Source organism: Pristiophorus japonicus, chromosome 32 (assembly GCF_044704955.1).
Source record: "Pristiophorus japonicus isolate sPriJap1 chromosome 32, sPriJap1.hap1, whole genome shotgun sequence".
Classification (NCBI taxonomy): Eukaryota; Metazoa; Chordata; class Chondrichthyes; family Pristiophoridae; genus Pristiophorus; species Pristiophorus japonicus.
In genome coordinates, this window is record NC_092008.1 from 7,169,356 (window position 1) to 7,182,899 (window position 13,544).

Sequence of the window (13,544 nt, forward strand, 5' to 3'; positions counted from 1 at the left end):
ACAGATCCAGACTGTGACTGCACAGACCCATACTGCGCTATACTGACCCAGACTGTGCCTACACAGATCCAGACTGTGCTACACAGCCCCAGAATGTGCCTACACAGAATCTTCCAACACAGACCCAGACTGTGCCTGCAATGACCGAGACTATGCCTACACAGACCCAGACTGTGCCTACACAGATCCAGACTGTGCTACACAGCCCCAGACTGTGCCTACACAGACCCAGACAGTTCCTACAGAGACAAAGACTGTGTCTACACTGACCCAGACTGTGCCTACACAGACCTAGACTGTGCCTACACAGACCCAGGCTGTGCCTACACAGACTCCGACTGTGTCTACACAGACCCAGACTGCGCCTATACAGACCTAGACTGTGCCTATACAGACCTAGACTGTGCCTACACAGACATAGACCGTGCCTACACAGACCTAGACCGTGCCTACACAGACCCAGACTGTGTCTACACAGATTCAGACTGTGCCTACACAGACCCAGCCCATGCCTATACAGACCCAGACTGTGCCTGCACAAACCCAGACTCCGCCTACATGGACTCAGACTCTGCCTATACTGACCCAGACTGTGCCTACACAGATCCAGACTGTTCTACACAGCCCCAGAATGTGCCTGCACAGATTCTTCCTACACAGACACAGACTGTGACTACACTGACCCAGACTGTGCATACACAGACCCAGACTGTGCCTCCACAGATCCAGACTGTGCTACACAGCCCCAGACTGTGCCTTCACAGACCCAGGCAGTTCCTACAAAGACCCAGGCTGTACCTACACAGACTCCGACTTTGTCTACACTGACCCAGACTGTGCCTATACAGACACAGACTCTGCCTACACAGACTCCGACTGTGTCTACACAGACCCAGACTGTGTCTAACAGACCCAGGCTGTGCCTACACAGATATAGACCGTGCCTACACAGACCCAGACTGTGCCTATACAGACCTAGACTGCGCCTAGACAGACCCAGACTGTGCCTACACTGACCCAGACTGTGCCTGCACAGATCCAGACTTCCCTACACAGATCCAGACTGTGCTACACAGCCCCAGACTGTGCCGACACAGACTCTTCCTACACAGAACCAGACTGTGCCTACACTGACCCAGACTGTGCCTGCACAGACCCAGACTGTACGTACACAGCCCCAAACTGTGCTTACACAGACTCAGACAGTTCCTACACAGACCCAGACTGTGTCTACACAGATCCAGACTGTGCCTACACAGACCTAGACTGTGCCTACACAGACCCAGGCTGTGCCTACACAGACTCCGACTGTGTCGACACAGACACAGACTGTGCCTATACAGACTCAGGCTGTTTCTACACAGACCCAGACTGTGCCTACACAGACCCAGACTGTGCCTGCACAGATCCAGACTGTGCTACACAGCCCCAGAATGTGCCTGCACAGACTCTTCCTTCACAGACCAAACTGTGACTACACTGACCCAGACTGTGCCTACACGGACACAGACTGTGCCTACACAGATCCAGACTGTGCTACACAGCCCCAGACTGTGCCTACACAGATCCAGGCAGTTCCTACACAGACCCAGACTGTGTCTACACTGACCCAGACTGTGCCTACACAGACCCAGGCTGTGCCTACACAGACTCCGACTGTGTCTACACAGACCCAGACTGTGTCTATACAGAACCAGACTGTTCCTACACAGACCTAGACCATGCCTACACAGACCCAGACTGTGCCTATACAAACCTAGACTGTGCCTATACAGACCCAGACAGTGCCTACACAGACCTCGACCGTGCCTACACAGACCTAGACCGTGCCTACACAGACCCAGACTGTGTCTATACAGACCCAGACTGTGCCTACACAGACCCAGGCTGTGCCTATACAGGCTCAGATTGTGTCTACACAGACCCAGACTGTGCCTGCACAAACCCAGACTCCGCCTACATGGACACAGACTCTGCATATACTGACCCAGACTGTGCCTATACAGACCCAGACTGTGCCTACACAGACCTAGACCGTGCCTACAAAGACCTAGGCCGTGCCTACACAGACCCAGACTGTGTCTATACAGACCCAGACTGTTCCTACACAGACCCAGACTGTGCCTACACAGACCCAGACTGTGCCTGCACAGACCCAGACTCCGCCTACATGGACTCAGACTCTGCCTACACAGACCAAGACTGTGCCTGCACAGACCCAGACTGCGCTATATTGACCCAGACTGTGCCTACACAGATCCAGACTGTGCTACGCAGCCCCAGAATGTGCCTACACAGAGTCTTCCTACACAGACCCAGACTGTGCCTACACTGACCCAGACTCTGCCTTCCCAGACCCAGACTGTGCCTACACAGATCCAGACTGTGCTACACAGCCCCAGACAGTGCCTACACAGACGCAGACAGTCCTACATAAACCCAGACTGTGTCTACACTGACCCATACTGTGCCTACACAGACCTAGATTGTGCGTACACAGACCCAGGCTGTGCCTACACAGACTACGACTGTGTCTTCACAGACCCAGACTGTGTCTATACAGAACTAGACTGTGACTATACAGACCTAGACCATGCCTACACAGAGGCAGACTGTGACTACACAGACCTAGACTGTGCCTATACAGACCCAGACTGTGCCTACACAGTCCTAGACCGTGCCTACACAGATCTAGACCGTGTCTACACAGACCCAGACTGTGTGTATACAGACCCAGACTGTGCCTACACTGATCCAGGCTGTGCCTATACAGACTCAGGCTGCTTCTACACAGACCCAGACTGTGCCTACACAGATCCAGACCATGCCTACACAGACCCAGAGTGTGCCTGCACAGACCCAGACTCCGCCTACATGTACTCAGACTCTGCCTACACAGACCCAGACTGTGCCTACACAGATCCAAAATGCGCTATAATGACCCAGACTGTGCCTACACAGATCCAGACTGTGCTACACAGCCCCAGAATATGCCTACACAGAATCTTCCGACACAGACCCAGACTCTGCCTGCACTGATCCAGACTATGCGTACACAGACCCAGACTCTGCCTACACAGACTCCGACTGTGTCTACACAGACCCAAACTGTATCTATACAGACCCAGACTGTGTCTACACAGACCTAGACCGTGCCTACACAGACCCAGACTGTGCCTATACAGACCCAGACTGTGCCTACACAGACCCAGACCGTTGCTACACAGACCTAGACCGTGCCTACACAGACCCAGACTGTGTCTATACAGTCCCAGACTGTGCCTACACAGACCCAGGCTGTGCCTATACAGACTCAGACTGTGTCTACACAGACCCAGACTGTGCCTACACAGACGCAGACCGTGCCTACACAGACCCAGACTGTGCTTGCACAGACCCAGACTCTGCCTACATGGACTCAGACTCTGCCTACACAGACCCAGACTGTGCCTACACAGACCCATACTTCGCTATACGGACCCAGACTGTGCCTACACAGATCCAGACTGTGCTACACAGCCCCAGAATGTGCCTGCACAGAATCCTCCTACACAGACCCAGACTGTGCCTACACAGATCCAGACTGTGCTACACAGCCACAGACTGTGTCTACACAGATCCAGACAGTTCCTACACAGACCCAGACTGTGTCCACACTGACCCAGACTGTGCCTACACAGACTTAGACTGTGCCTACACAGACCGAGGCTGTGCCTACACAGACTCCGACTGTGTCTACACAGACCCAGACTGTGCCTACACAGATCCAGACTGTGCCTACACAGACCGAGGCTGTGCCTACACAGACTCCGACTGTGTCTACACAGACCCAGACTGTGCCTACACAGATCCAGACTGTGCTACACAGCCCCAGACTGTGCCTACACAGACCCAGGTAGTTCATACACAGACCCAGGCTGTACCTACACAGACTCCGACTGTGTCCACACAGACATGGACTGTGTCTATACAGAACCAGACTGTGCCTACACAGACCGAGACCATGCCTACACAGACCCAGACTGTGCCTATACAGACCTAGACTTTGCCTGTACAGACCCAGACTGTGTCTACACAGACCTACACCGTGCCTACACAGACCTAGACCGTGCCTACACAGACACAAACTGTGTCTATACAGACCCAGACTGTGCCTACACAGACCCAGGCTGTGCCTATACAGACTCAGACTGTGTTTACAAAGACACAGACTGTGTCTACACAGACCCAGACCATGCCTACACAGACCAGACTGTGCCTGCACAGACCCAGAGTCCACCTACATGGACTCAGACTCGGCCTACACAGACCCAGACTGTGCCTACACAGACCCAAACTGCGCTATACTGACCCAGACTGTGCCTACACAGATACAGACTGTGCTACACAGCCCCAGAATGTGCCTGCACAGACTCTTCCTACAGAGACCCAGACTGTGACTACACTGACCCAGACTGTGCCTATACAGACACAGACTGTGCCTACACAGACTCCGACTGTGTCTACACAGACCCAGACTGTGTCTATACCGACACAGACTGTGCCTAGACAGACCTAGACCGTGCCTACACAGACCCAGACCGTGCCTACACAGACCTAGACTGCGCCTATACAGACCCAGACTGTGCCTACACAGACCCAGGATGTGCCTATACAGACTCAGACTGTGTCTACACAGACCCAGACTGTGCCTACACAGACCCAGACTGTGCCTACACAGACCCAGACTGTGACTGCACAGACCCAGACTCCGCCTACATGGACTAAGACTGTGCTACACAGCCCCAGAATGTGCCTGCACAGACTCTTCCTACACAGACCAAGACTGTGACTACACTGACCCAGACTGTGCCTATACAGACCCAGACTGTGCCTACGCAGACTCCGACTGTGTCTACACAGACCCACACTGTGTCTATACAGACCCAGACTGTGCCTAGACAGACCTAGACCGTGCCTACACAGACCCAGACTGTGCCTACACAGATCCAGACTGTGCTACACAGCCCCAGAATGTGCCTGCACAGAATCTTCCTACACAGACCCAGACTGTGCCTGCAATGACCGAGACTATGCCTACACAGACCCAGACTGTGCCTACACAGATCCAGACTGTGCTACACAGCCGCAGACTGTGCCTACACAGATCCAGACAGTTCCTACACAGACCCAGACTGTGTCTACACTGACCCAGACTGTGCCTACACAGACCTAGACTGTGCCTACACAGACCGAGGCTGTGCCTACACAGACTCCGACTGTGTCTACACAGACCCAGACTGTGCCTACACAGACCCAGGTAGTTCTTACACAGACCCAGGCTGTACCTACACAGACTCCGACTGTGTCCACACAGACATGGACTGTGTCTATACAGAACCAGACTGTGCGTACACAGACCTAGACCATGCCTACACAGACCCAGACTGTGCCTATACAGACCTAGACTTTGCCTGTACAGACCCAGACTGTGTCTACACAGACCTACACCGTGCCTACACAGACCTAGACCGTGCCTACACAGACACAAACTGTGTCTATACAGACCCAGAATGTGCCTACACAGACCCAGGCTGTGCCTATACAGACTCAGACTGTGTTTACACAGACACAGACTGTGTCTACACAGACCCAGACCATGCCTACACAGACTCAGACTGTGCCTGCACAGACCCAGAGTCCACCTACATGGACTCAGACTCGGCCTACACAGACCCAGACTGTGCCTACACAGACCCAAACTGCGCTATACTGACCCAGACTGTGCCTACACAGATACAGACTGTGCTACACAGCCCCAGAATGTGCCTGCACAGACTCTTCCTACACAGACCCAGACTGTGACTACACTGACCCAGACTGTGCCTATGCAGACTCAGACTGTGCCTACACAGACACCGACTGTGTCTACACAGACCCAGACTGTGTCTATACAGACCCAGACTGTGCCTAGACAGACCTAGACCGTGCCTACACAGACCCAGACTGTGCCTACACAGACCTAGACTGCGCCTATACAGACCCAGACTGTGCCTACACAGACCCAGGATATGCCTATACAGACTCAGACTGTGTCTACACAGACCCAGACTGTGCCTACACAGACCCAGACCATGCCTACACAGACCCAGACTGTGACTGCACAGACCCAGACTCCGCATACATGGACTCAGACTCTGCCCACACAGACCCAGACTGTGCCTGCACAGACCCAAACTGCTCTACACAGACCCAGACTGCGTCTATACAGTCCCAGACTGTGCTATGCAGCCCCAGAATGTGCCTACACAGACTCTTCCTACACAGACCCAGACTGTGCCTACACTGATCCAGACTCTGCCTACACAGACCCAGACTGAGCCTACACAGATCCACACTGTGTTACACATCCCCAGACTGTGCCTACAGAGACCCAGACAGTTCCTACACAGACACAGACTGTGTCTTCACAGACCCAGACTGTGTCTATACAGAACCAGACTGTGCCTATACAGACCTAGACCATGCCTACACAGACCCAGACTGTGCCTACACAGACCCAAACTGCGCTATACTGACCCAGACTGTGCCAACACAGATACAGACTGTGCTACACAGCCCCAGAATGTGCCTGCACAGACTCTTCCTAAACAGACCCAGACTGTGACTACACTGACCCAGACTGTGCCTATACAGACCCAGACTGTGCCTACACAGACTCCGACTGTGTCTACACAGACTCAGACTGTGTCTATGCAGACCCAGACTGTGCCTAGACAGACCTAGACCGTGCCTACACAGACCCAGACTGTGCCTATACAGACCTAGACTGCGCCTATACAGACCCAGACTGTGCCTGCACAGACCCAAACTGCGCTATACTGACCCAGACTGTGCCTACACAGATCCAGACTGTGCTATGCAGCCCCAGAATGTGCCTACACAGACTCTTCCTACACAGACCCAGACTGTGCCTACACTGATCCAGACTCTGCCTACACAGACCCAGACTGAGCCTACACAGATCCACACTGTGTTACACAGCCCCAGACTGTGCCTACACAGACACAGACAGTTCCTACACAGACACAGACTGTGTCTTCACAGACCCAGACTGTGTCTATACAGAACCAGACTGTGCCTATACAGACCTAGACCATGCCTACACAGACACAGACTGTGCCTACACAGATCTAGACTGTGCCTATACAGACCCAGACTGTGCCTACACAGACCTAGACCGTGCCTACACAGACCTAGATCTTGTTTACACAGACCCAGACTGTGTCTATACAGAATCAGACTGTGCCTACACAGACCCAGGCTGTGCCTATACAGACTCAGGCTGTTTCTACACAGACCCAGACTGTGCCTACACAGACCCAGACCATGCCTACACAGACACAGACTGTGCCTGCACAGACCCAGACTCCGCCTACATGTACTCAGACTCTGCCTACACAGACCAAGACTGTGCCTACACAGACCCAGAATGCGCTATACTGACCCAGACTGTGCCTACACAGATACAGACTGTGCTACACAGCCCCAGAATGTGCCTGCACAGACTCTTCCTACACAGACCCAGACTGTGACTACACTGACCCAGACTGTGCCTATACAGACCCAGACTGTGCCTACACAGACTCCGACTGTGTCTACACAGACCCAGACTGTGCTTATACAGACCCAGACTGTGCCTAGACAGACCTAGGCCGTGCCTACACAGACCCAGACTGTGCCTACACAGACCTAGACTGCGCCTATACAGACCCAGACTGTGCCTACACAGACCCAGGATGTGCCTATACAGACTCAGACTGTGTCTACACAGACCCAGACTGTGCCTACACAGACCCAGACCATGCCTACACAGACCCAGACTGTGACTGCACAGACCCAGACTCCGCCTACATGGACTCAGACTCTGCCCACACAGACCCAGACTGTGCCTGCACAGACCCAAACTGCGCTATACTGACCCAGACTGTGCCTACACAGATCCAGACTGTGCTATGCAGCCCCAGAATGTGCATACACAGACTCTTCCTACACAGACCCAGACTGTGCCTACACTGATCCAGACTCTGCCTACACAGACCCAGACTGAGCCTACACAGATCCACACTGTGTTACACAGCCCCAGACTGTGCCGACACAGACCCGGACAGTTCCTACACAGACACAGACTGTGTCTTCACAGACCCAGACTGTGTCTATACAGAACCAGACTGTGCCTATACAGACCTAGACCATGCCTACACAGACCCAGACTGTGCCTACACAGACCCAAACTGCGCTATACTGACCCAGAATGTGCCTACACAGATACAGACTGTGCTACACAGCCCCAGAATGTGCCTGCACAGACTCTTCCTACACAGACCCAGACTGTGACTACACTGACCCAGACTGTGCCTATACAGACCCAGACTGTGCCTACACAGACTCCGACTGTGTCTACACAGACCCAGACTGTGTCTATACAGACCCAGACTGTGCCTAGACAGAACTAGACCGTGCCTACACAGACCCAGACTGTCCCTATACAGACCTAGACTGCGCCTATACAGACCCAGACTGTGCCTGCACAGACCCAAACTGCGCTATACTGACCCAGACTGTGCCTACACAGATCCAGACTGTGCTATGCAGCCCCAGAATGTGCATACACAGACTCTTCCTACACAGACCCAGACTGTGCCTACACTGATCCAGACTCTGCCTACACAGACCCAGACTGAGCCTACACAGATCCACACTGTGTTACACAGCCCCAGACTGTGCCTACACAGACACAGACAGTTCCTACACAGACACAGACTGTGTCTTCACACAGACTGCGTCTATACAGAACCAGACTGTGCCTATACAGACCAAGACCATGCCTACACAGACCCAGACTGTGCCTACACAGACCTAGACTGTGCCTATACAGACCCAGACTGTGCCTACACAGACCTAGACCGTGCCTACACAGACCTAGACCTTGTCTACACAGACCCAGACTGTGTCTATACAGAATCAGACTGTGCCTACACAGACCCAGGCTGTGCCTATACAGACTCAGGCTGTTTCTACACAGACCCAGACTGTGCCTACACAGACCCAGACCGTGCCTACACAGACACAGACTGTGCCTGCACAGACCCAGACTCCGCCTACATGTACTCAGACTCTGCCTACACAGACCAAGACTGTGCCTACACAGACCCAGAATGCGCTATACTGACCCAGACTGTGCCTACACAGATCCAGACTGTGCTACACAGCCCCAGAATGTGCCTGCACAGAATCTTCCTACACAGACCCAGACTGTGCCTGCACTGACCGAGACTATGCGTACACAGACCCAGACTGTGCCTACACAGACTCCGACTGTGTCCACACAGATCCAGACTGTGTCTATACAGACCCAGACTGTCTCTACACAGACCTAGACCGTGCCTACACAGTCCCAGACTGTGCCTAGACTGACCTAGACTGTACCTATACAGACCCAGACTGTGCCTACACAGACGTAGACCGTGCCGACACAGACCTTGACCGTGCCTACACAGACCCAGACTGCGTCTATACAGTCCCAGACTGTGCCTACACAGACCCAGGCTGTGCCTATACAGATTCAGACTGTGTCTACACAGACCCAGACAGTGCCTAAACAGACCCAGACCATGCCTACACAGACCCAGACTGTGCCTACACAGACCCAGAATGCGCTATACTGTCCCAGACTGTGCCTACACAGATCCAGACTGTGCTACACAGCCCCAGAATGTGCCTACATAGAATCTTCCGGCACAGACCCAGACTGTGCCTGCACTGACCGAGACTATGCGTACACAGACCCAGACTGTGCCTACACAGATTCCGACTGTGTCTACACAGACCCAGACTGTGTCTATACAGACCCAGACTGTGTCTACACAGACCTAGACCGTGCCTACACAGTCCCAGACTGTGCCTATACAGAGCTAGGCTGTACCTATACAGACCCAAACTGTGCCTATAAAACCTAGACCGTGCCTACACAGATCTAGACCGTGCCTACACAGACCCAGACTGCGTCTATACAGTCCCAGACTGTGCCTACACAGACCCAGGCTGTGCCTATACAGACTCAGACTGTGTCTACACAGACCCAGACTATGCCTACACAGACCCAGACCATGCCTACACAGAGCCAGACTGTGACTGCGCAGACCTATACTGCGCTATACTGACCCAGACTGTGCCTACACAGATCCAGACTGTGCCACACAGCCCCAGAATGTGCCTACACAGACCCAGACAGTTCCTACACAGACCCAGACTGTGTCTACACTGACCCAGACTGTGCCTACACAGACCTAGACTGTGCCTACACAGACCCAGGCTGTGCCTACACAGACTCCGACTGTGTCTACACAGACCCAGACTGTGTCTATACAGACCTAGACTGTGCTTACACAGACCTAGACCATGCCTACACAGACCCAGACTGTGCCTACACAGACCTAGACTGTGCCTATACAGACCTATACTGTGCCTACACAGACCTAGACCGTGCCTACACAGACCTAGACCGTGCCTACACAGACCCAGACTGTGTCTATACAGACCCAGACTGTGCCTACACAGAACTAGGCTCTGCCTATACAGACTCAGACTGTGCCTACACAGATCCAGACTGTGCTACACTGCCCCAGAATGTGCCTGCACAGATTCTTCCTGCACAGACCCAGACTGTGACGACACTGACCCAGACTGTGCATACACAGACCCAGACTGTGCCTTCACAGATCCAGACTGTGCTACACAGCCCCAGACTGTGCCTACACAGACCCAGGCAGTTCCTACACAGACCCAGGTTGTACCTACACAGACTCCGAATTTGTCCACACAGACCCAGACTGTGTCTATACAGAACCAGACTGTGCCTACACAGACCTAGACCATACCTACACAGACCCAGAATGTGCCTATACAGACCTAGACTGTGCCTGTACAGACCCAGACTGTGCCTACACAGACCTACACCGTGCCTACACAGACCTAGACCGTGTCTACACAGACCCAGACTGTGTTTATACAGACCCAGACTGTGCCTACACTGATCCAGGCTGTTCCTATACAGACTCAGGCTGTTTCTACACAGACCTAGACCGTGCCTACACAGACCTAGACCTTGTCTACACAGACCCAGACTGTGTCTATACAGAATCAGACTGTGCCTACACAGACCCAGGCTGTGCCTATACAGACTCAGGCTGTTTCTAAACAGACCCAGACTGTGCCTACACAGACCCAGACCGTGCCTACACAGACACAGACTGTGCCTGCACAGACCCAGACTCCGCCTACATGTACTCAGACTCTGCCTACACAGACCAAGACTGTGCCTACACAGACCCAGAATGCGCTATACTGACCCAGACTGTGCCTACACAGATCCAGACTGTGCTACACAGCCCCAGACTGTGCCTGCACAGAATCTTCCTACACAGACCCAGACTGTGCCTGCACTGACCGAGACTATGCGTACACAGACCCAGACTATGCCTACACAGACTCCGACTGTGTCCACACAGATCCAGACTGTGTCTATACAGACCCAGACTGTTTCTACACAGACCTAGACCGTGCCTACACAGTCCCAGACTGTGCCTACACAGACCTAGACTGCGCCTATACAGACCCAGACTGTGCCTACACAGACCCAGGATGTGCCTATACAGACTCAGACTGTGTCTACACAGACCCAGACTGTGCCTACACAGACCCAGACCATGCCTACACAGACCCAGACTGTGACTGCACAGACCCAGACTCCGCCTACATGGACTCAGACTCTGCCCACACAGACCCAGACTGTGCCTGCACAGACCCAAACTGCGCTATACTGACCCAGACTGTGCCTACACAGATCCAGACTGTGCTATGCAGCCCCAGAATGTGCATACACAGACTCTTCCTACACAGACCCAGACTGTGCCTACACTGATCCAGACTCTGCCTACACAGACCCAGACTGAGCCTACACAGATCCACACTGTGTTACACAGCCCCAGACTGTGCCGACACAGACCCGGACAGTTCCTACACAGACACAGACTGTGTCTTCACAGACCCAGACTGTGTCTATACAGAACCAGACTGTGCCTATACAGACCTAGACCATGCCTACACAGACCCAGACTGTGCCTACACAGACCCAAACTGCGCTATACTGACCCAGACTGTGCCTACACAGATACAGACTGTGCTACACAGCCCCAGAATGTGCCTGCACAGACTCTTCCTACACAGACCCAGACTGTGACTACACTGACCCAGACTGTGCCTATACAGACCCAGACTGTGCCTACACAGACTCCGACTGTGTCTACACAGACCCAGACTGTGTCTATACAGACCCAGACTGTGCCTAGACAAAACTAGACCGTGCCTACACAGACCCAGACTGTCCCTATACAGACCTAGACTGCGCCTATACAGACCCAGACTGTGCCTGCACAGACCCAAACTGCGCTATACTGACCCAGACTGTGCCTACACAGATCCAGACTGTGCTATGCAGCCCCAGAATGTGCATACACAGACTCTTCCTACACAGACCCAGACTGTGCCTACACTGATCCAGACTCTGCCTACACAGACCCAGACTGAGCCTACACAGATCCACACTGTGTTACACAGCCCCAGACTGTGCCTACACAGACACAGACAGTTCCTACACAGACACAGACTGTGTCTTCACACAGACTGTGTCTATACAGAACCAGACTGTGCCTATACAGACCAAGACCATGCCTACACAGACCCAGACTGTGCCTACACAGACCTAGACTGTGCCTATACAGACCCAGACTGTGCCTACACAGACCTAGACCGTGCCTACACAGACCTAGACCTTGTCTACACAGACCCAGACTGTGTCTATACAGAATCAGACTGTGCCTACACAGACCCAGGCTGTGCCTATACAGACTCAGGCTGTTTCTACACAGACCCAGACTGTGCCTACACAGACCCAGACCGTGCCTACACAGACACAGACTGTGCCTGCACAGACCCAGACTCCGCCTACATGTACTCAGACTCTGCCTACACAGACCAAGACTGTGCCTACACAGACCCAGAATGCGCTATACTGACCCAGACTGTGCCTACACAGATCCAGACTGTGCTACACAGCCCCAGAATGTGCCTGCACAGAATCTTCCTACACAGACCCAGACTGTGCCTGCACTGACCGAGACTATGCGTACACAGACCCAGACTTTGCCTACACAGACTCCGACTGTGTCCACACAGATCCAGACTGTGTCTATACAGACCCAGACTGTCTCTACACAGACCTAGACCGTGCCTACACAGTCCCAGACTGTGCCTAGACTGACCTAGACTGTACCTATACAGACCCAGACTGTGCCTACACAGACGTAGACCGTGCCTACACAGACCTTGACCGTGCCTACACAGACCCAGACTGCGTCTATACAGTCCCAGACTGTGCCTACACAGACTCAGGCTGTGCCTATACAGATTCAGACTGTGTCTACACAGACCCAGACAGTGCCTAA